Source organism: Protopterus annectens, chromosome 1.part1 (genome assembly GCF_019279795.1).
Source record: "Protopterus annectens isolate FY-2018-M chromosome 1.part1, PAN1.0, whole genome shotgun sequence".
Classification (NCBI taxonomy): domain Eukaryota; kingdom Metazoa; phylum Chordata; order Ceratodontiformes; family Protopteridae; genus Protopterus; species Protopterus annectens.
This window is the reverse complement of record NC_056726.1, coordinates 626062431-626086213: the sequence shown is the minus strand read 5'-3', so window position 1 is coordinate 626086213 and position 23783 is coordinate 626062431.

The window sequence follows — 23783 nt, the reverse complement described above, 5'->3', positions numbered from 1 at the left end:
ATCATCTTAAGAGGATATCCCTTGTCAATGAATAGCTGCCCTATATGATCCAATTCACAAAGCATGACGTTTTTGTCAGTCGTCATCCGGGCAGCCCGGATGCACTGTCCCTTAACAATGCCCCTTTTGGTACTATTGTAGTGAAGATATCCGTTACTGAATGTATTTTTCCTATGGATACGAGATTGAAACTCATCATTTTCACTATAAACAAAAACATCTAGGTAATTAATACCACTGCGGTCATATTGGTGAGTGAATTTAAGATATTCAGTGGTGTTATTGATGAAGTACATGAAATCCAATAACACCTGTTCCTCACCCTCCCATAGAATAAAAATATCATCCAGGTATCTGACATATCTCTTGATGTTAGACATCCATGCCGAATGCAGTATAAACTCTGTCTCCCAATCCAACAACACCAGATTGGCATACATAGCTAAGCAGTGCCAGTCTGCCGATAATGCTCACCCTCGAAATAGATGTAATTATAGTCCAAAACAATGGCCATGAATTCCATCAAAAGTGAAATTTCATCCTGGCCCAGACCACTTACTCTACGGACACTGTTATAAAACCTAGAAAGCCCATCGTCTTTAGGGATACAGGAAAATAAATCCTGGACATCAATAATGACAAAAATAATATTAGAGGACCACAATCCTTTCTTAAAGATGCCCAAAAACTCCCAGGAATCCTTAATAATGTGCTCCACAACATTGTAAATGTGTTTGAGCTTGTGGTGAATAACCTGACCAAAAGGAAAAGACTTGCTAGCACTTCCTGAAATAATGGGACGAAATGGTGGATCGTGTATGTTTTTATGAACTTTGGGGATCCCTGTTATGGTGGCCAAGATAGGGAACTCCACCTTCAAAAATCTGTACAAATCCTCACTAATTCTGTCTTCCACTATAAATTCTTCTAAATAAGAATCAATCAATGTTCACTTCATTTAAAGAAGAGGGTGTATATTGTGAAGAATTATTCAATAATTCAAATATCTTATTAGTATATTTATCTTGATCATAAAGACTATTCCTTATGCAAACATTGTTATCACACAGTAACTGTATTACCTCTGAGATATCATTCCCACCATGCTTCATTGTTCTTGCATACTTATATTTGTTGTGAAGAGAATATAACTGGGTATTAACCACCTTCTCGAAGGAGGTTAAAGTGTTGCACATGGGTGGAGTAAATGTACTTCTTTTCCTCAGTTCTTCAGATTGTACACTAGTAACATTTTGATTGGAAAAATATTCCTAAATTTAGTTTTCTCACAAAAAGCTTAAATTCCACAAGGGTATCAGTCACATCTAAATTGGAATCTGGTATGAATTTCATACCCTTTGAAAATATTTGAAAAAATTCAGGTAAGACTGGGTGGTCACTATAGTTGTAAATTTTGAACTCCCCACTACTGTGCACTAGGTCACATTCATTGGTCAAAAATTGCCCCCCATCAATATTATCCATACATGAACCACCCTGGACAACAGGGTCCGCCTGTTGAATATCAACTATTGATGAAATCGGCGGTTGTTCCATACTGTTCTACTGTTTTCCATTCCCCTCTTCCATCCTCTAAAAAACATTCCTCATTGTTAGTATATTCTCCACCTGCATGATAAGAATCAGAACGCTGTTCAAATCTTTTCTCCACAACATGATTTCTAACATTATTGGAATTCCACCTATAGGCAATTCCTTTCTCGTATTGTACTAAATCTCTCTGCAACTTTTTACATTTCCTCTCATATGTTTTTTTATACATATTTTCTGCGTATTCATATTGTTTAAAATACAATTTGTCCCATTGGTTGAATAAAACATCCTTTTGTATTAATCCATCTATTCTTTCAATCTCATTGAGCATTACACTTATTTTAGACTTTCTTCAAAGAACCTATGGGAGTTGAAATGAATGTACATAATGTTAAACGTTGCAATGACATGTTTGATGAGTTTGGCAAAAAGTTTATGTTGTTCATAATTGAATGCAACGATTCTAAAATAAGTGTAATGCTCAATGAGATTGAAAGAATAGATGGATTAATACAAAAGGATGTTTTATTCAACCAATGGGACAAATTGTATTTTAAACAATATGAATACGCAGAAAATATGTATAAAAAAACATATGAGAGGAAATGTAAAAAGTTGCAGAGAGATTTAGTACAATACGAGAAAGGAATTGCCTATAGGTGGAATTCCAATAATGTTAGAAATCATGTTGTGGAGAAAAGATTTGAACAGCGTTCTGATTCTTATCATGCAGGTGGAGAATATACTAACAATGAGGAATGTTTTTTAGAGGATGGAAGAGGGGAATGGAAAACAGTAGAAGGGGCGGAAAGTATGGAACAACCGTCGATATCACCAATAGTTGATATTCAACAGGTGGATCCTGTTGTTCAGGGTGGTTCATGTATGGATAATATTGATGGGGGGCAATTGGTTTTGACCAATGAATGTGACCTAGTGCACAGTAGTGGGGAGTTCAAAATTTACAACTATAGTGACCACCCAGTCTTACCTGAATTTTTTCAAATATTTTCAAAGGGTATGAAATTCATACCAGATTCCAATTTAGATGTGACTGATACCCTTGTGGAATTTAAGCTTTTTGTGAGAAAACTAAATTTAGGAATATTTTTCCGAAATCAAAATGTTACTAGTGGGGTACAATCTGAAGAACTGAGGAAAAGAAGTACATTTACTCCACCCATGTGCAACACTTTAACCTCCTTCGAGAAGGTGGTTAATACCCAGTTATATTCTCTTCACAACAAATATAAGTATGCAAGAACAATGAAGCATGGTGGGAATGATATCTCAGAGGTAATACAGTTACTGTGTGATAACAATGTTCGCATAATGTCTGCCGACAAGGGAGGGGGAATAGTCTTTTATGATCAAGATAAATATACTAATAAGATCTTTGAATTATTGAATAATTCTTCACAATATACACCCTCTTCTTTAAATGAAGTGAACATTGCAATTGATTCTTATTTAGAAGAATTTATAGTGGAAGACAGAATTAGTGAGGATTTGTACAGATTTTTGAAGGTGGAGTTCCCTATCTTGGCCACCATAACAGGGATCCCCAAAGTTCATAAAAACATACACGATCCACCATTTCGTCCCATTATTTCAGGAAGTGCTAGCAAGTCTTTTCCTTTTGGTCAGGTTATTCACCACAAGCTCAAACACATTTACAATGTTGTGGAGCACATTATTAAGGATTCCTGGGAGTTTTTGGGCATCTTTAAGAAAGGATTGTGGTCCTCTAATATTATTTTTGTCACTATTGATGTCCAGGATTTATTTTCCTGTATCCCCAAAGATGATGGGCTTTCCAGGTTTTATAACAGTGTCAGTAAGTGGTCTGGGCCAGGATGAAATTTCACTTTTGATGGAATTCATGGCCATTGTTTTGGACTATAATTACATCTATTTCGAGGCCAATCTGGTGTTGTTGGATTGGGAGACAGAGTTTATACTGCCATGGATGTCTAACATCAAGAGATATGTCAGATACCTGGATGATATTTTTATTCTATGGGAGGGTGAGGAACAGGTGTTATTGGATTTCATGTACTTCATCAATAACACCACTGAATATCTTAAATTCACTCACCAATATGACCGCAGTGGTATTAATTACCTAGATGTTTTTGTTTATAGTGAAAATGATGAGTTTCAATCTCGTATCCATAGGAAAAATACATTCAGTAACGGATATCTTCACTACAATAGTGCGCATACATACAGTACCAAAAGGGGCATTGTTAAGGGACAGTGCATCCGGGCTGCCCGGATGACGACTGACAAAAACGTCATGCTTTGTGAATTGGATCATATAGGGCAGCTATTCATTGACAAGGGATATCCTCTTAAGATGATCAAGGATATTATTCTTTATGTTAGTAATGAATGGGGACAGAAATACAAACCTCTTTTAGGGGTAGGTATTGACAAAACACCACTGGACAATGACATGACCAACAAGACTGACCAGCTGGTACGAGATAGTGAATACAAAAAGGCATGTATCATTAAATATGGCAAACATGCTAGTGAAGTGAAGAATATAATTTCAGCAAACTGGAATATATTGACTAGTGATCAGTCTATAAAAAATAAGCTTACTGATAGACCACACTTTGTTTTCAAAGCTGGTAATAACATTAAAAGGATTATTGAAATTAAATCTAAACATCAACAAAGTGGCAAGGCTCAGAGAACTAGAACTAAAAAATGTGGCCAATGCAATTTTTGTCAATATATACTGGATTCATCCAGCATTGTCCTCAAAAATTGCTTGAAAAGTAAGATCTGGTTTGCTGGTGGCAATTGCTTGTCTAAGCATATAGTGTACTTAGGTGTGTGCCAAACATGCATGAGTTTCTACGTAGGGAAGACGGACCGCTGTTTAAAAAACAGAATTTATGATCACACATACTGTATAAGGAAGTGTGATGTTAACAATGCTCTGTCGAGGCATCTCATTAACAGCCCTAAATGCAAGATGTTTAAATTTGCAATACTGGATGTGGTTATCCCCAACCCACGAGGTGGTAATATTAAGGCGGGTGAGAAGGAGATTAGGTGGCAGATTAGGTTGGATGCAGCCACCTTAATGAGATGATTCCCACTAAACCCTTAGTCAAGGTGTAATTTAGTGCAATTTGCAATACATATAATATCAATTTATTCATATGTTTTGGTTATGTGTACTGCAGGCAGTACTTATACATTCACTTGCCCCAGTTTTATTAATCCTGTATGGATATGAATTTCATTAATAATTACCAAACACAATGTTAATGCATAAGTTTATTTTATTATATTATATTTTCTTACAATGTACATAAAACATCATTTTAAATTTGTTACAAGTGATAGATAGGTGTTATTTTTTAACACTTATTATTTTAGAATAGTTTATATAGCAAAGTATATGAAATGGTTGTTGTTTCAGTTTTAGATACTTAGGGAATGTTAGATGTAAATTTATGTAGTGAAATGTTAGGTATAGCTTTAAAAATTTCACATTATCTAAATGTTAATTACATTATTGATTAATTGTTGATTTAGGCGGGTTTTTAAGTTTGTATATAAGGTCTTCACTTTTGTTATATGTTGTTCTGATGAAGACAGTAGTTGACTGTGGAAAGCGCTTAACCATCTTTTGTATCAATAAATTTTATCGCTCGAGCATTGAGTCCGGTTTCCTGGTGTCGTTTTGCTGTTCCAGCTAGTTAACCCAGGATATGCTAGAGGGATTATAGTTCTCATTTTTCCTGGGAATGCCTAAGGATCCCACTGCATGAACTGGAGACTGTTGCCAAGTATGGCGAATTCTGTTGTATCCTGCTTAATTTTGTATAAGACAAGCAGTTTTGGAAAAAGTTGGATGTATGAGTGTATAGCTGGAAACCACGATAAAGCTGCATATAATGGATACAGCTATGTGTTTATTTGTTACCTCTCATAGGTTCATAGGTTCATAGGTTAGTACTAGGCTAACTGCCCTTGTGAGCCATTTTAAGCCTAGCCAATTATCCCTTGTGAGACTCAAACTCCGCACCTTGTGTTTGTAAGGCAAACACCTTAACCATTAGGCCACCCTCCCAACCCCCTCATACCATGTTATAGGCAAACATTGCAACCACATTTGTTCAACGACTATTCTGCTTAGAGAAGTAAAATGCAAAGCACTAGTAGGATTTTGAGAGGATTTTATTTTATTTGCTTGTCTGTTAAAATGGGGGGGAAGATTTATATATGGACCCTTACACATCCTGAACTTTATTCATGATATACAAAAAGGCATGTTACAGTTAGATACAAGATTAAATACTGATATAGCTTGTTTGTTATAGGTTACTTCAAATAACAAGAACACATTATGTCATACAATTACATTAAAAAATATACATTTAGTTTAGAGGAAAGAGGCATTTTCCTAATGTGACCAGATACAGTTTTTGTTGCCAGATAAGTCCATACCAACCTTCTGGAAACTTAATTGCAGTAATCTCATCTTGCTGTCTTAGACTTCCCATATGCTCATCAGGTAAGTTGATGGTTGACTTGTGATTATATGAGAATGAATATTTCATAATTTTTAAAGATGATGCATAATGTATCTGCATATATTTTCTTATACTGATGTTTATCTTTAACACTGCTTCCTCAGTCTCATAGTTTCTGAAGTTCGTAGGTGCGTACTAGGCTAATGGCCCTGGAGCCTTTACAAGCCTAGCCCATAGAAGTGCCCTGGCATCATGCCGCCCAACATTAGTTCCCAGTGTCTCTATCAAGTAGAGCCACTGGAGTGATCCCCGGGGTGAACTTTCTATTTCCTATCCACTCATCAAGATTTCTCTTGCAGAGGGTGAGTGAGATGCTTTGCTTGACTTGTATGGGAAGTCTATTCCAGAGCATGGGCAGTCTCTGGGATATGAACCTGTCCCTCCAGTGTGTTCTGTTGATTGTGGTAATGAGGTTGAGGTCTGTGGCGCGTATGGTGCAGAGGGATTGGGATTTCTTTAGATGTAGCATTTCTGACAGAGCTGGGTCAGACATGGTTTTGTAAGTCAAGTAGAGATCACCTCTTAGTAGACGAAATGAGACAGAATACCTGGAGTTTTTTGAGTCTGTCCATGTAGAACATGTGTTTAAGGCCTAGGATCCTCTTTGTGAGGTACTTTTGTGGCCTTTTCAGCTGTCGCATGTGTCTAGTGAGGCACATGCCAAATGGGGCATTATATTTGATGATTGATCTAATGAGGGAAGACTAGAGAGAGATGATGACCTCTTTCTTCCTGGATGCAAAACCCTTGGTAATGAGATGTGCCACATAGATGGACTTACTGGCCACAGTGGCAATGTGGTAGTTGAAGGAGAGGTTGCTGTCAACCTGTGTCCCCAGATCTCTTATAACACCTTCAGTGTTCAGTGGGCTCCCATCGATGTGGTAATTAGTTGGAACTGAGTTTTTCCCAAAGGGGATGACGATGCATTTTTTAGCATTAAGCTTAAGTCCATGGTTTCAACACCAGTCATTGGTTTCAGTGAGGCCTATCTGTAGGATGTCTGCATCACTTGGGGAGTTAATAATGGCTCCCAGCTTGCAGTCATTCATGAACTTGGTCAGCTAGAGTCCCTCTATGTTGGCGTGGACGTCTGAGAACTAGATGCCAAACAGGAGAAGACCCAGTGGGACTCCATTTGTGACTGGTCAGCAGTCTGACTTGGAGTCCGCTACTTTCATACTGTGTGTTCTACCTGTGAGCCAATTTGCAACCCACCTAGTCATATAGGGGTTGATGCCTAGTTTGGTGAGTTTATCAATAATTCCTGAGTGGGTAATGGTATCAAAGGCCTTGGCCAGATTGAGGTAGGCTGTATGAACTGCCTTGCCCTCATCCACAGCTCTGGTGACTGACTGAAAGAAGTCTACCCGGTTGAACTGGTATGATCTACCTTTCACAAAACCAAATTGCATGGGATACAGAGTTTGGAGAATCCCTATATCCTTGTTAATTAGGTCCATGATGATGCGCTCCGTAGCCTTACATTTCAGACTTATCAGGCTAATGGGGCGATAACTCCCAGGGGTCTGTAAGTCACTCCCCATTTATGGAGAGGAATGACTGTAGCAGTATGCCATTCAGTAGGGACAAAGTCTGAGGTGAGGCTGTGACTGAACAGGGCACACAAATGTGGTGTCAATTCACTTTGTAGTTCATGTAGAACACATCCAGGGATATTGTCGAATCCAATAGAAGCTGTATTCTTGGCCTTGGACAATGCAGCTTTAACCTGTGCTGCAGTAATGATGGGTGTCTGGCATTCCTGCGGTATTGTGATTGGTCCATTGGGGGGGGGGGGTAAAGTCGGCACTGAATCTGTCAGCCAGTATGTTGACAATATCTTTTGGCTCAGTATAGAAGGTAGCGTTGTGCAGTAACTCAGAGCAAACCTGGGTATTGCCGTGGAGATTCTTGATATAACTATAGAAGGCTTTGTGGTTGTTTTTAGTATCTGCCTCAATTCTGCCTTCATAGCTGGCTTTAGAAGTTTTGATGAGGGATCTCAAATTTTGTTGAGGCTAATAAGGGAGTTTTTCCAGTCTTGGGACTTCATCTTTTTCTGCAACAGTTTCTTCCTTCTGTTGTAGAGTTTATTAATGGCATGGTACCACCAGATTGGCTTCCTTTTTTGGAGGAGAACGTTTTGGTTCTGTTGAGTATGGCTAGTTCCATGCATTTATGTATGTGTTCATACTGTGCATTGGTGTATGATTCGGCAGTCATGCATCTGTTTTCCATTGACATGGTGCCGTGAAGTTAGCCACCTCTGTTTTCAGGAGCCAAAGTCAACTCTGGAGAAGTTTTTCATGGTGGTTACCTTTGCGGGGGGTGTGGGTGAGATGTGGATTTCCATGGTGATTAGTTTTTGGTCTGAGCTAAACAGGGAGGAACTGACTATTGGTGTTGAGCAATGGTTGCCCATGTTAGTAATAACCAGGTCAAGGATGTTGTTTCCTTTAGTAGGGGTAAGAATTACCTTGTCCAGGGGATTGGAATTGATGAATTCCAGGAAGCGTTGGGCCAGTGTATTGGTGCATGAGAAGTTTTCCCAGTCGATGGAGGGGTAGTTGAAGTCACCTAGTATGAGAGTGTTGGTTTGGACCCTAATAGTTTCCAGGGTGCTTAGGAATGTGGAGTTGGGGCATGGTTGGGGACCTGAATTGCCATTTTAACCAATGTTAGTTGTATCTGAAGTATCTCAGGTGTGTTATGCTGGGCTACTAATCTGGAGGTATGCATATCCTTTATAAATATGGAGACACCACCACCTTTGAAGCTTCGTTCCATGTTCTGGGGCTGAAAGGTGTGGAATGGGTTATAGCCTGGTAGTGCAGAGGTGCTTTCTGCTGCTTTAAACCAGGTCTCCATTACAGCACATATGTAGATGTTCTCCATTTTGAGGAGTGCTTCGGTAAGTGCATCTTGAGATTTAGACTTCTAGCGTTGAGCAGCATGACCCTCAGTATAGCTGTTACAGTGGTAATTTGGGCTTTGGAACATTGCCTAAAAAAGGCACTATAGCGGTGGCAAGAACCTTAGCCAGTATCTGGAAACGCAGGGGTGACAGATGCAGGCCATCGAGGTCTGTCAATCATGTCATCCCAATGCAGACAGATACCGGATCCCATTAGAATAACCCCAGAAACGTATCCAATTGTTGAAGTCAATCATTTTTCATGTTAGCTCTGCCCGTGGTGTTATCCAAGCATAGACTTTTATGTAATCTGGATCAAACGTGGCTTTATAGACCAAGAAGAGGTTCCGCTTAGTGACATATAATAGACTAGTCTTGGTAATCAATGCCAGCACAAGAAGAAACCAAGAAGGATACAATAGAGGAGTAAAGCTGCTGGCTGACAAATGGGACATGTGTGTAAGGTAGTGGATAAGTGGAGTTTGACATGAGAAGGATAAGGGTTTTTTTTTCAGATAATGGCTTCACCTTAGCTGAGCGGTGTTGATGGTTCTGAAACCTGCCTGAGAAGCCACTTTAAAACAAAATAGCTGACATCTGTATGCCATTTCCTCACTCATTTGATTCTTATTCATTTTTTGCAGATGTGGCTATGTGGGTGAGTCAAACACTGTAGTAATAGCAACTTAACATTTATATGAAAATATTGAAATGAGAGTTGGTACTGCCTGCCAACATTCTATCAGTACATATTGCTTTAGGGCTGCTTTAACCCTTACTTCCTATAGCAGCTCCATTGAACATCTCTTATCCATTTTTTAAATTGTGTCCCACTGGATCTGATTTCATACTTTTATAAGTGGTACATTTTCTTTGGCTGCAGCAGGGTATTCTTTATCCTTACTTTTAGTCTATACTCTTAGTGAACACCTGTTTTTTTCCAGACCTTGATCCATATTAGCCGACCATTTTGTACATTCAGTGCATATAAACTATACTGAATATATCTCTTCATGTAGAATTCTACTGCGTTTATTTCAGATTCTTTTGGGATCTGTGCCCATTACTTTTGTCTGTATCTCTTTGCCTTTAATATATTTTTTCACTGAGTCTTTGATAAATAATACAGTATTATATTCGATTCAGAGCACCGTCCAAATTTGCGAACTCCACCTGTTCATCATTTCACCCACTCTGCTAGAAATCTACATATTCAATGCAGAAGCCACAAAAATCACAGTCACCTGTATGCAGCGCTTACTGCAAGAACAGTTCTACCTTCAATTTAATGTTCCATCCTTTGTTCACACAGTAGTGAGGAAACTTTCTCCATGGAGTCCCCCGTATTGGCTCAGTAGTTTTCAAGCATTCAGAAAAATAAATAATAATAATAATAATAATAATGATGATGATGATGATGATGATGATGATACACAAATTAATAATTCTTACAGTTTCTGAAAAAAAAAACAAGTTCAGTAAAATAACTGCACCTGCTTTACGTCGCATGCTTCTCCACTCAGTCCTTTTACCTGGAATTGACACTGCCGAGGTGCACAGTCCACCCTCAGGTATTTTTGCACCTGTTTAATGGAGCATTAAATAGGTCTCTTCCACCTAGGTCAGTAAGTTGCTGCAGTAAGTAGATGGCCACCAAGACAAAACATTTACTGGCTAAAGGAGATACTTATTGGATTCTGTGTAAGAAAATGGTGCAATATCACATGATAACAAGGTAAGTACCTCATAGAGTCAAAACCAGGAAATAACTAAAAAGAAGTCCTTATCCACACCTAAAATCATCTGTGTAGCAAGTTTATCACTTGCTGAAGACATCACTTAGCTCCGTGATCAGAGGCAAGCAACAATCCAGAAAAATTAATTATTTCCCCTGCTGCTTTCTTCTCACTCACATTAAATAATTATAGCCTTTCAGTTCAAGAGTGTAACACATATGATGTATGTGACCCCAGGTTATACTACTAATTGATGATTAATAGTACAATTGTTTTTTTTTTTAATCAACTGTATTTGAATCCCAGGTGGTTCTTTGACTGTGTAGGCATACATGCCCTACACCATTAAAAATTGGAGGAAAATTGGTAGTGGGCAATGCTTAGCAATGGAATGGCTTCTTTCCCCTTGATAATATTTATTGTTTTTTTAGCATTAGTTGTAAATTGATTTAAACAATATTCTCAACATCTTTCCCATACTCTCATGAACTTACAACCATATTTAATATCAAAAGTCTCCTCTCCTTCCCCCTCATCCATTACACAATGCAGACTATTCCACTTATCATTTTAAAAACACGATACTAGTGAGTGGGACAATGAAGATTTGGCAACAGCCCACTTTTTCTGTAATGAAATCATTAAACAATGATTTCTGGCTTCTTACAGGTTCTCAGCATCATTTTTGTTATGCATCTGCTGGAGTATGCAATTCCATCCATTCCTGGTAACTCCACATCCAGCTGTTTGCTCTATCCTAAAGAGACACAAAGTCCAGCTACCTTCCACTTCTTTGTTCCTTACTAAATCAGACCACAACACTTCCCGTATAAATACCTCCATTTTTAGGGATTTCTCAAAATCAAGCTTCATTATTTACTTTATGGCCTAAATAAATTCCGCTGTGACCCACCATTGATGGATCCCATTGCTAAGGCTCCTGCCTATGCCTCTAACTTCTACTCTCACTTAAATAGTCATCATGGTAAGGCAGTACTTATCTGAATCATACATGAGAACAAACCCCTATGGTGGAACACTTGTTTAAATAAATTATATAACAACAGAAAAAATGCTTAATGCTTATGAGAAGTTGCATTCTACTGACCTTAAGACCATACTTAGGCAAGCTAGTAAAGAGCTTAAGGAGCCATTAGGAAGTTCAAAACTGAATGTGAACTTAAAATAACCACTTAAATGAAATATTATACAAATCTTCTTTACTTATGTCAGAAAGTCAGGAACTGACACCTAGCAGTGTTCAGAGCTAGTCCACAATAATACTGCATACTCTAACCCAAAGGGAACTGCTAATGCCCTAGCTGACAAATTTAGTTCAAATTTGAATCCACCTACAGCTAAAGCTTTTCCACAAATTCCATAGTCCTAGCCACCCCCTTTATATACTATGGAGCAAGTTCTTTCAGCTCTCTATAAAGCTAATAGCACCTCATCCACAGGCTCCAATAATATAGCAGGTTGCCTGATTATCTGTGTCAAATATGGTCTATCTGAACCCATACTTAACCTTTTTAATCTAAGCCTCTCCAGTGTTTACATTTCTGCAGGTTGGAAAACAGCCATTGTCATGCAGTTACACAAAGGCTGCCTAACTATGGACCCTGGTAACTATAGACCCACTAGTCTCACTAGTTTCACATGTAAAGCTATGGAGCATATCCTCTCAGAACTCATTTATATTGACATTGAAAATCTCTTAACCCAATCAATTTGGATTTGTAAAAGCAAGGTCCTACCTTTCTAACCTCATTAATTTCTTTCAAAAAGTAACTGAAACAGTGGATTGCAGTTATACATCACATACAGCATATCTGGTTCTGGTAAATGCCTTTGACAAAATTCCCTATGCCGGCATTATTGACAGACCTGGTAATATGAATACAAATCTTTATGTTAAGCATTGGATTGCTAACTGGTTGTCTGAACCCATACAGTTAGAGTTGCAGTTGCCACTTATGAAAGCAAAAAAGTTACAAGTAGTGTGCCACAGGGCTCAGTGCTGGGCTGTCTCATATTTGGCATCTCATTCTCAGACCTTCAGACCTACACTCTTGGTCTGTTGCTATCTAAGTTTACAGATGTCTGCAAACTGGGTGTTGTTATTTGATCTTGCAATTCCTCCAACTTGAGTTTGACCATGTAAACAATTAATGCAAGGAAAGTGGTCTTAAATTAAAAGTGAAAAAATGTAGTATAGTTCATTTTGGTACATTTTTTCCATACCATATAAGTGCCGAACGTATCGTAAGGGATCTAGGTGTTCTTGTTCTTGTTGATGATCCATTATCATTTCATCATGACATCTCTGTAGTAGTTTAGAAAGCCTTATCTCAGGCTTATCTAATTCACAAAGGTATCTTGGCTAAATCCACAGAAGTCTAAATATATCTTTACTCATACCTCATCTGACCCATTATTCAATATGATGCACCTTTTTTGGTATGTATTTGTGTAAACATATCACTCAGTGTGGGAGATGTCAGAGATTTATAACTAAAAAGCATAGTGGCCTCAAACATCTTATTTATCCAGACAGACTGTCGGCCCTCTCTCTGTAGTCAATGTCTTATATACTCCTTCTTGAAGATCTGTGCCCAGATTTTTGAACAATGAAAGATCCAGTCCTTTTTGATTTCCTATTCTGTTGCACAAAAAAATGGTACCTCTACCCAGTTAAATTAACTAAACCATCATCAGCAAATAAATAATGAGCATTGGTGTAATAGGTTCATATCTCAGTACCCCACACACTGAAACAAAACTTCCACTACATGTAAAGCAGAGTAGAATGCTTGCTACCTTCAAGATAAACATAAATAATTGCATGGGCAACCTCAAACTCTCCCTTAGCATATTGTGTCTGGCCTTTCTTGAGGCTGAAATCAACTTTTTCATATGGGTTTTTGGCTAGGCTTGTTATGGTCTGCGGATTGGGTGACTAGTATGCTATGCTTCGCTTCTTTACTCTTGCTTTGTATTCTTTTATAAAACCCATTGCAGTTTCTCATCACACTGTTAACAAACCATTGTATGCTAAGAACAGGGTATTTGGCCATCAGGTAGGACACCCTCTGAGATCAGTAAACACTCAGCAATAACCTATCAAACTCTGCAAAATGTCACATTATTTGTCTTAAAGTCAGCCTAAAAGACCTAATCCATGTTATTGTGCATGCATAAGTGGCGATCATGCTTGTAAACTCTTTATGACTGGATGTGTTCCTATTGGTGTCCTTAACGATGTTTTGCATCTGTGTCCTTGTGTATGTTACTCTGTATTACAGAAGTTTCAGCCTAATATCGTCAATGTAGGTCATTTGGTCTGTTGTTACTATAGTGTGGTCATGACTCAAAAAAGGACCCTAGTGGTTTAGTTCACTTACTTCTAAAAATGAACTTGATTGAAACATATTTTATCTGAGCAGCTTGAAGATTAAAATACAGAAAAGTGTTTCTGTTTTCAGTCATTTGCCATAGCAGCCTTTGTTTTTTCTCTGTTTTCTATGACAATAGCCTATACCCACCTTCTGTGCACTGCTCCACCTGTACTCTGGCTTAAAAATGCATAGAGATTACTTTCTCACAGCTGTTATGGCAAAAAGCAGTATGAATAAGACAATCTGAATAAAACAGCACATTGGAAAAAGCAGTCAAGTCTTTCTTTTGTAAATAGTATCCTTTTATTCTTTTCAATCCTCCACCTCTTCACAGCTTCTCTATGATTTTATAAAATAGTCCTTCGAAAGGACCTTCTTCATATTTTCAAATTCTCCTTTTCTCTTCATGAACGTTTTAATATTCACTGTTTTATATGCCTTATGATTAGTACTGAATGTCTGTGTGAATGTTTCAATATTCCATGTTTTATATGCTTAATATTACCCATGAATACCTTATTAACAAGCTTACTAAGATTTTAACATTTCTCCTTAATGGTTAATGCCTTTATCTACATATATTTGTATGGTACTGTTTATTTAGGTTTTTTTAACCTGAGCCTGAGATGGAAAGGGGCAATCAGCCCATAACCCATTCACACTTTCCCAGAAAAAAGTCCAAATAAACAAATAAACAAAGAAGCAAATAAATACTTCTGCACAAATAAAAAAATGTATATTCTGTTATGGATAGAGCTTTCACACCTTCACAAAAAGAGGAAACCCCAGTATCCTCACTTACTAAAAAAAAGAATTCCAGATCTCCACATCTTACAGTGAACGATACAGAGTCCTCAAATAAACCACTGCTTAACTGGTCTGGCTTAGTAAATCATCTTTGAAGAAACTCGGCCTTGATATGGAATCCCATTGGTAATGTTATAAAATAGATGGTAATAACATTTTTAATTACATTTTAACTTGTAGAATATAAAATCATTTATTTGCCAGCTTTTGTCCTGTTTTCATTTACAAATGTATGAAAAATGATCCAATCAACTAGATACAAGTTTGTAAATCACAATGAAATGTTCTTTCTTATAATGTGATCCATTCAGTCTGCTCAGAAGAAAATAACCTTTGTACCTTTCTGTCATATACCCTCAGTCTAACCTGAAGTACCGTTTGAAAAAGTTGGACTACACTTACATATACACAGACACATATGGATCTTTATCGGCTCAGGAAAAAAATGAAGGAAGCCAAAAACAGTAGTGTTGTTCAGTATCTTCTCATGATGTCTGAAGAAGTTTTGCAATATATGCAGAACAAAAGAACTTACCTAAAATAAATGTGTGTGTTGGTGTGTTTTTTTACTATTCCCATTTCCGTGTGGATTTATACAGTTTGTGGTTGATTTGGGGAATCGTTTCAGTTTCATCGCATTCTCGTGGCATTTAATCTTAGTACAGGTAGTACCGTTTTAATTTCCATTTCCTGTCAGACTTTAAAATATTGCCTTCCATTAGTTGACCAGTACTGCAACAGTTCAGCTGTAGACGATGATATTGTTTAATACTGCATTTGGTGTCCCAAGTTACCTTACCCAGAAACTGAAACCAAGGTCTAGACAAATTAAATAAGGTGCAGTGCTAAAAGTCATGTAAAAATATAATAGTGGTTTCAGAACACATAGGCACTTTTGATGAAGTGTTCATAACATCGGTAGTTAGACAGCAAACTCTTGGTAAAGACAAGCATTCAAATCACCCGAGGAATCTAATAAGTGTTATTTTTCTAACATTGTTAAGAATCCTACAGAAAGTGTGTAAAATCATGTTTTATGAAGGGACTGTTTTCATGTCGTTATTTATAGTTCACATAACTGACTGACTCGGATGCAAATTGTTCTGACATGACTTGGGTCAAAGGTGAAAAAGATCAATGAGTTAAAAATTCTTGAAAGTTTAAGAAAAAGCTATTATCAAGTCTATGTCGATCTTTACTGGATAGTGAAACATGACCATGCTTTCTATAAGTTATTTGAGCATATGCCATTAAAGAACCATCACATGTTAAGTGGCAAAGACGCATCACATTCTTATAGTTTGTGTATAACAGGAAAGGTACCAGGGATGCAAAGAAAGGTGATATTTTTTCGCTGACAGATTGCTTTTCTGTTAGGTTTGCTTCTAAGTTTTTTTTTTTTTATAAAATCCAGGAGCTCAGCGGAGTTAGATAAAAATTCAAAGATTTATAAAGCTTTCATATTTCTGCTAATAAGGTAGGGCTGCAAGGATGTTATTTTAAAGTCTGTTGCAAAAAGAAATTTGAAAAAAAAAAAACTGGTCAATGTGTTACAGCATATCATTCAAAAATTATCCTCTTTTTAAAATTTGAACTTGAGTTTTGCTCTGTCTCTCATACAGTTTGTTACTTTGAGATAAAATATTAAGGATTGCATTAATTAGACTGTATCATGAACTGTTGTTAAAAAAATGTATTATTCAGACGACCAATATTGATTAAACTAGGTTTCTAACTGAGTAGTACAAATAAATGAAATGTGTCCCTGATATGGACTTTTCAAGTTTACAGGATGAAAGCTTTGTGTTAGCATATGCAGAAGCATTCTTAATAATTTTAGTAATTAGATGCTAGGCATTCGTTATAGCATATTCATCAGTACATCATATGAATATGGTGCCTGCCATTTCACAGACTGGAAATGTTACAGTACAATTATATGTCTCAGTATTCGATTTCCTTTCTTCCCCTTCATCTGATTTACAGCTATTCATTCTTTCATCAGTCAGAAGTACACAAAGATACTGGAATACAGGCACAATGCAATATTTTTATTGGACCAACACTGGTTTGGCAATTACTTCAGCTTTCAAGCTAACATTAGCCTTTCATCAGGTATTATCCCAATTATTCAATTAGAAGGGAGGACTAAATCTAAGTGAACATCACATTTAAAATGTACTAATCTCTGTAGTGGACTAAACACCCCATATTATGTTCACATTAGCACTATGTTATTTCAGGACACTGAAAACTGAAATCGAGCATGAAAGAAGATCTAAAGGTCCTAACACACTTCTGTGTTATATCAAGGGAAAAATAAGGCTATGGGTGTAACATTTTATACATATATATATATATATATATATATATATATATATATATATATATGTATTATGTAATAAATAAAAATGGATCTGGATGAAAGTCGTAAATGAAGTTTGAAACTGAGTGGTCAGAATGAAGGATATTTCCTAATTAAGCAGTTTAAAGGGTTCAGTAGAAACAGATCATCATCATCATCTTCTTTCGACTGTTCCCATTAGGGGTCGCCACAGCAGATCATCTATTTCCATTTCTTCCTGTCCTCTGCATCTTGCTCTGTCACACCAACCACCTGCATGTCCTATCTCACCACATCCATAAACCTTATCTTAGACCTTCCTCTTTTCCTGTTACTTGGTAGCTTCATCCTTAGCATCTTTTTCCCAATATACTCAGCATCCCTCCTCAGCACATGTCCAAACCAACATAATCTTGCCTCTGGCTTTGTCTCCAAACCTTCCAACCTGGGCTGACCCTCTAATATACTTATTCCTAATCCTGTCCATCCTCGTCACACCCAGTGCAAATCTTAACATCTTTAACTCTGCCACATCCAGCTCAAACACCTGCCTTTTTGTCAATGCCATTGTCTCCAACCCATATAACATACCTGGTCTCACTACCCTCTTGTAGACCTTCCCTTTCACTCTTACTGGTACTCTGTCACAAATCACTCCTGACACTCTTCTCCACCCACTCCATCTTGCCTGTACTCTCTTCTTCACCTCTCTTCCACACTCACCGTTACTCTGAAGTATTGATTCCAAGTATTTAAACTCATCCACATTCGCCACCTCTACTCCTTGCATCCTCACCATTCCTCTATCCTTCCTCTCATTCACACACATATATTCTGTCTTAGTCCTGCTGACCTTCATTCCTCTTCTCTCTAGAGCATATCTCCATCTCTTCAGGGTCTCCTCCACTTGTTCCCTACTCTCACTACAGATCACAATGTCATCTGCAAGCATCATAGTCCACGGGGACTCCTGTCTGATCTCGTCTATCAACCTGTCCATCACCATTGCAAATAAGAAAGGGCTCAGAGCTGATCCTTGATGTAACCCCACCTCCACCTTAAACGCATCCATCACTCCCACCGCAGACCTCACCGCTGTTACACTACCCTCGTACATATCCTGTACCACTCTTACATGCTTCTCTGACATTCCCGACTTCCTCATACAATACCACATCTCCTCTCTAGGCACTCTGTCATATGCTTTCTCTAAGTCTACAAAAACACAATGCAACTCCTTCTGACCTTCTCTGTACTTCTCCATCAACACTCTCAGAGCAAACATCGCATCTGTAGTGCTCTTTCATGGCATGAAACCATACTGCTGATCACTAATCATCACGTCCCTTCTTAACCTAGCTTCCACTACTCTTTCCCATAACGTCATGCTGTGACTGATCAATTTAATACTTCTGTAGTTACTACAGCTCTGCACATCACCTTTATTCTTAAAAATTGGTACCAAAACATTTTTTTCTCCATTCCTCAGGCATCCTCTCACTTTCCAAGATTTCATTAAACAATCTGGTTAAAAACTCCACTGCCATTTCACCTAAACACCTCCATGCTTCCACAGGTATGTCATCTGGACCAGCAGCCTTTCCATTCTTCATTCTCTTCATAACTATCCCTACTTCCTTCCTGCTAATCCATTGCACTTCATGATTCACTGTCCCTACATCATCCAACCTTATCTTCCTCTCATTCTCTTCATTCATCAACCCCTCAAAGTACTCTTTCCATCTCCTCAACACACTTTCCTTCCTTGTGAATGTGTTTCGCTCATTATCCTTTATCACCTTTTCCTGCTGCACATCTTTTCTAGCTCAGTCCCTCTGTCTAGCCAATTGGTACAGGTCCTTTTCTCCCTCCTTAGTGTTCAACCTTTCATACAACTCTTCATATGCCTTATCCTTAGCCTTTGCCACCTCTCTCTTTGCCATGCACCTCATCTCCTTATACTCATGTCTACTTTCTTCATCTCTCTGATAATCCCACTTCTTCTTTGCCTTTCTCTGTATAGATACAGATATAATTCATTAATTTGAAATGTTGTGATCACCATACAGTAAAGTAATACTGAAAAGAATATTCTACAAAAATAGCCTTCAAGTGCAGGAGCAATGCAGATAGTGATGAAAATGTATTCTGTGAGGCACATTTTACATGGTTGTGATATCAAAAGTATTGTAACTGTACTAGAAAATTAGAGATGATATATATGATGTTTTGAAGCATTACCAGCTATGCCAGGAAAAGTAGGGCAGTGAATGTGTAACATATTCCAGCATAGCTAGCTGGAGTTTTGTAAATAATTATATGTCATTTGAATATCAAGCTGATTTGTACAGATGCTTTTGTTGAAAAATGTATTTGTAAAGCTGTTTGTATTAAAAATATACCAACAATGGGTCCTGCTGTACAGAAAAGAAATACACCTGTATGTCAGACTGTATTGTAACTGTTGAAATTAATATATTATAAAAGAGGATACTGGAAGAAAAAAGATTAATCTCAGTCTGCTAACTTTGAAAAATGGTCTGAAATTAAATTACCTGGAAAACCATTAAGATTATATCTTACAGTTCTGAATGCAGTCATAGATGAAATGTCTATGAAAACCAGGACTAGAATTCCTACTATATTGTCCTTAGGTGTGAACTGATTGCTACTCTTCAAGGGTGGAAGTTTTGAAATGGTTTTATAGCTTCCAGATGCTCTAACACATCTCAGCAAAGTTTTATCTGTGTGTATGGTAACACATAGTATGTACTAGATTCTGGTTCATTTTCTAGTAAAGAGGGTAGTGTGGGAACCAGAGTCAGATGACTAGATGTATGTTATGTCATTCTGTAATCCAGCACTGAAATGACGTTTTAATACTAGATGGGTCTAGTATTAAAGCCAAACTGGTCTCATGCTTAATTCTTGATCTCTGTAAGGCCTTTGACAATGTTTCCCACCCCCTCCTTTTAAACAAACTCTCTGAACTTAACCTATCCACCTCCACTATTTGCTAGTTGTCTAATTACCTCAGTGACTGACTTTGATCTGTTAAATGGCTTTCTGAAGTCTCTCCTGCCTTACCTGTAAAAATGTGTGTTCCTCAAGGATCTATCCTTGGCCCATTACTGTTTAATATCTTTACAAATCTACATCCTGCCCACAGTCATCACTCATCCAATACATAGATTTCTCTACAGTTATCACCATAGCAGATACCCTCAATGACTTAAATGCTATGAAACAGAATTCCTTCTTAGCTACTGAAAACTGGCTGACCAAAAACCAGCTAATACTAAACCTGAAAAAGACAAACCTCCTGCTTTTTATGCCCAAATCTATGAATCATCTTAAATCCTCCTTTTCAATCTCATCCTACAATGACATACCTATCACTGTGGAATCACATACCAAGCTACTAGGGGTCATCATTGATGACCATCTTAAATTCAACCTGCATATTCTCAACAACATTAAGAAAACCCAGCAAAAGTTTGAGCTCCTTTACAGGAACAAAACATTCCTATCCAATAAAACCAAAATCACCATATCTCATGATTACCTTATCCCCAGCCTACTCGATGGCTCACAAATTCTCATCAACCTTCAAACCACTCTCTTAAAACTAGAATCTACCTACAACAAATTTGCTAAATTTGCTGCTGAGCACTACTACCACTCACATCATTGTCTAGCTCTTAAAAAGTTAAAATGGCTACAGCTTCCTCACCAACTACCTCTCTCCCAGCTTCAAATAGTTCACTCCATTTTGTACCTGCCCTCCTTCTGTCCCAGCATTGCCTTTGTGGTCTCCCCTATACCTCACAAAGATCCCTTCAAAGCTCAGAACAAAAATGTGTTTCTATCTACAAGCCCAAGACTAAAATAGGACAAAACCTTTACAGCTACTCCCCAGCCCAATCTTGGAATAAAATTCCAATGGATATTCTTAACATTAATCACCTACATCAATTCAAAATTGATACCAAAACCTTTATGAACAATAAATGGATCTGTCAGTGTAGCAACCATCCTTGATAGACCTACACTTACTATTCTCTTCTCACTCACACCTCCCCCTTTTTTCTTTTTCCTATTCTTTACTCTTAAACTGCACATTGACTTGACATATCTAAATCAAGATCAATACTCGACCAGAACTACTGATAATGATCTAAAACAGTGATTGTAGTTGAGACCTATTGAAGTACCTCCTAACATGATTGTATGGCCTGAAGTATGTTGATGTTAGAATGTAATTACTCTCTGTAATTTAATTGGTTTATCTGTTATTATCTTTTTACATTTCTAGTGTTATTTTCTATCTAGTTTTGTTATTGTATATGTCAAACTCAATTGTGGAGATTTTCTCCCCGGGCCTCGGCTGAAAAAGGACACTCACTCAATCAGACTAACCTGGTCTACAAATCTCAAATAAATAATAAATAAATAAATGAGACAGAAGTCTGAGAGCAGTTTGTTTTTGAAACCTGACAAAGAAGGAAAACCACTCACCTACTTCATCCTGCCTTGTGTCAGTATGTAACCAGAGAATAGTAATTCCTTAGGTCAGTCAGGAAAATATAGTGAGATTACTTAAGTACTCTTTTTCTGTATCTGTGTGAATCTACCCTTCTGTATTATTTTTAATATTTCCTGTGATTGAAGCTCTGGTATTTAATGTAAATAATTAGTATTTTCATGTTCTTTTATTATATTTTTTTATATTTAAACTTTTTATTGTGGCTGGTCTTTTAGAAAATATTTTAATCTACTTATATTTATTTGGTGACATTGTGGCTGCTCCCGAAAGCCTTGCTGCATTAGTCAAATACTACCATTTATATTATTATTAATTTTACTCAGTATAATTTGATACTCTTGTAAGAGCCTTAGAATAGTCTGCTGGTGGTAGGATAACTATCTTATAGTCTGGGTAAAGGTAGCAGAGCTAGTAAATCTGTATCAGCCTTCCCCAGGTGTGTGTGTGTTTGTGCGTGTGTGTGTGTGTGTGTGTGTGTGTGTGTGTGTGTGTGTGTGTGTGTGTGTGTGTGTGTGTGTGTGTGTGTGTGTGTGTGTGTGTGTGTGTGTGTGTGTGTGTGTGTGTGTGTGTGCGTGTGCGTGTGTGTGTGTGTGTGTGTGTGTGTGTGTGTGTGTGTGTGTGTGTGTGTATGTGTGTGTGAAAATCAAATCTCAAAGAGTGTGGGTGTCAGCTACTTGCAGCAGGGACACAGAGCACTGGTTTCACAGAGAGAGAGTGGTGGAGGACTTGGCTTGGAACACTCAGCTGAGGACTCAGCTTTACAGCTGTGCCAGTGGGGAGACTTATTGGGGGACTGGAGAGAGACAGGGAGACCCAGCCCATGGACTGAGTGCATCCCCTGTGTGCTCTTAAGGGAAATTGTGCCTGGTATAGAGAACTGCATCCAGAAATACTGTGTGTATCTGTTTTTGTTCCAAGTGAACATCCCTCACCGTTGTCAGTGGTGAGGATTGAGATTCCTTGATCACTGGCCTAGAAGATTGGTGTCACAACATGCATGAATTAGAATAAAATATTTTAGTTAAGATTAGCAAGCAGTATATAGTTCTGGTTTAAGCAATAATGTAGTATGTTGAGATCATTGTTTCTCTCTAAGCTGAGACTGGCCCAAGCAGCTGTGTGTTATGGATTTATGTTAGATTAATGCATAAATTAGCAAGCTGTTTGCTTTTGATGAAATTCCCTATACTCAAAAGCAGATTTTTTTTTTTTATTAACTCAAATGTTTGAATAAATATGCTTTCCAAACAGTTGTATGACAGCAGCATTATCTTTAAAAGAGTTAGTTTAGCCCAGATGAGTTTTTCCTTTATTTTGGGAGTAACTCAGATGGCAAACAAATGTATTCCTCTGAGTTCTAAGAACAAAGTGAATGAATGAACCATTCCAAGATGCAGCTAATTTGTACCGTTTCAGACTAAATAAACTTAATGAAGGTGTACATATGAGACAACTAGATTTATAAAACTTTAAAGAACCGAGGCCTAAAATTATAAATTGCATTTAATACGCAGCTTACTTTAGCCAGTGTATTCTGAATTTGTTGATTTGTGTAATTTCTGTATGCCTTGAAACTAGCTTCTTTCATTTTTCCCTAATTCTAGCAATGTGTAAAATAACTATACTCCAAATTAACATCCTTTGCTCATAGGCCATTATTATTATCAAAGAATTTTCAAATAGTGCAAAAACAGCAGTAAAACAATGTTTCACGCCAGGCTTATTCAACAATGTGTCTGGGTGCTATAGTTTAGATTTGGTTTCTGACTTCTGTTTAATTGTATTGCTGATAATGCAAAATAAGTCTGTTTTGCTAAACACTATGTCTAAAGTATAAACAGTGGCAAATGCCTAGTACATGTAACAAAGATTTACTGCTTTTTCACTTTAGGATGACTAATGAATTAAGAAAATCCTTACCT